The sequence below is a fragment of the Typopeltis vanoorti genome, chromosome 13 (assembly GCF_054136105.1).
Source record: "Typopeltis vanoorti isolate ZY-2024b chromosome 13, IOZ_Tvanoo_1.0, whole genome shotgun sequence".
NCBI lineage: Eukaryota > Metazoa > Arthropoda > Arachnida > Uropygi > Thelyphonidae > Typopeltis > Typopeltis vanoorti.
The window spans coordinates 48,052,791-48,054,615 of NC_143561.1; the positions used below are offsets into that span (position 1 = coordinate 48,052,791).

General features: G+C 32.4%; 1 non-coding gene across 1 annotated transcript; it reads right to left on the reverse strand.

Annotated features, from left to right (window-relative positions):
* Nucleotides 1–886: 886 nt before the first annotated feature.
* TRNAP-AGG (transfer RNA proline (anticodon AGG)) lies at nt 887–958 on the reverse strand. Its single transcript has one exon. It is a non-coding gene; the product is annotated as a tRNA-Pro (tRNA).
* Nucleotides 959–1,825: the final 867 nt, after the last annotated feature.

Consider the following 1,825-nt stretch of genomic DNA (forward strand, 5'->3'; position numbering starts at 1 on the left):
TAATGGAGAAATCGACATTGCATATAAAAAGCAAAAATTCCTAGCTGTCACTGGAACTTTGAACAGACACTTCAGTAAACAGATGTCGAGAACAACTCAAACGAAACAGTATAAAATAATAGCCAAACCAATTCTGAAGTATGGCAGTGAAACATGGACCTGGGGAGAACGAGTTAAAAGACAAGTGGAAGCTGCAGAAATGAAGTTCCTAAGACCACTCTCAGTCTATAAAAGAATATACAAGATAAGAAATAAAGAAATAAGAAAACAATTATCCATAACTAACATAACAGACGACATCACAAACTATAGAAAGAATGAATGAGGTCAGATGGCCAAATATTTCTTGGAAATATAAACCAAAGGGACACCGATCAAGAGGAATACCCAGGAGGAGATGGCCGGAAGACTTTTTAAACCCTTGAAAACGCTACAGGCAAATAATTGCCTAATTGTCTAATAGCCAAGAAGAAGAAGAAAATAAATAAAACGTATTCTAAAATTGCTATCATTTTTTATGTTATATATGAATAAACGGAAAGTCGTGTTTTTATTATAAAATAACTTAAAAAGAAAAGCTTTAATCGATTGTCCTCTAATTAATCAAAATTATTTAACGAAATATGGTAATGTTGTTTATAACAAATAAAAACATTATCATTCATCGACCACGGTAAAAAACGGAAAAAATAAGACCGGTTATTTGAAGAAGTAAATTGAAATGCTCTGTGCTATAAATACATAACACATTGAAATGATCACCATTGCATGAGCAGTATTACGCTACATGCGCTACACAAATCAGCGCCGAGACGTCATCGTGCGTGCTTGAATTTTTCTTGTAACTATCACGTTGCCCTCAGGATGATGGAAAATAAAAAATCGCTGGCTCGTCCAGGATTTGAACCCGGGATCTCTCGCACCCTAAGCGAAAATCATACCCCTAGACCAACGAGCCAGTTACAAGATTTACTTTATCTGCTTCATTTAAAATGTATTAATAGTCCTGATGGGTGGCATCATACCGAGTTCTGAAGTAGTGGAAGGGATGGCAGGAGTCAAATCTTTTAAATTCTTGTTAGAAGCGATTATTATAAATGATATGCTTTACTTGCATGTGCCCTACAATATTTTACAGGATATAAACACTTTAACGCCATTAATTAATAAAGTCGTATTTAAGAGGGTTTTTTTCGATTAGTGTATCATATAATCAAAGAAAATAGATCCGCATACCAATAAACAATTTATGGAAAAATGTTTGGTCTAATAAATTTTAAAATTCAATAAATCCTGAGTAGTCTGTCTTGGGGAACACGTTATCTCCTCTAAATTCCTGCGAAAGAGTACCTTTTTACTTTGCAAGGCTTTGCAGAAGATATTTCATAATATTTGATTAATAATTTCTACAAGTTATAATTAATTAGAACATTTGTTAAGCATAATGACTACAAAATGATTTTTTTTTGAAAATTTTAATTTATTACATCTACTTCTTTAGTTTTTACATATCTTTCCATAATGGATTAACTTCGTGAAGTATATTTCATTTTAAAAGTGGATTAATCAGAGAGTTACAGATGGCAATGCTATAGCCAATGAAGTTTTAACTGAGGCTCGGCTATTGCTTACCCCGCCATGACCAGAACTTAAAGCTCAATATATCTCGCATCAGTTTATATATTTATATTTGGATAGCATCAAGAAGATTTCAATTAGTTTTATTATATTTGTTATGTTTATTTTATTTATTATATTTCTGGAATTCTTTATTCCCGAGTTGATGAGATAACTTGCATGTGTCGTGGCATAATTTGGTTATCTT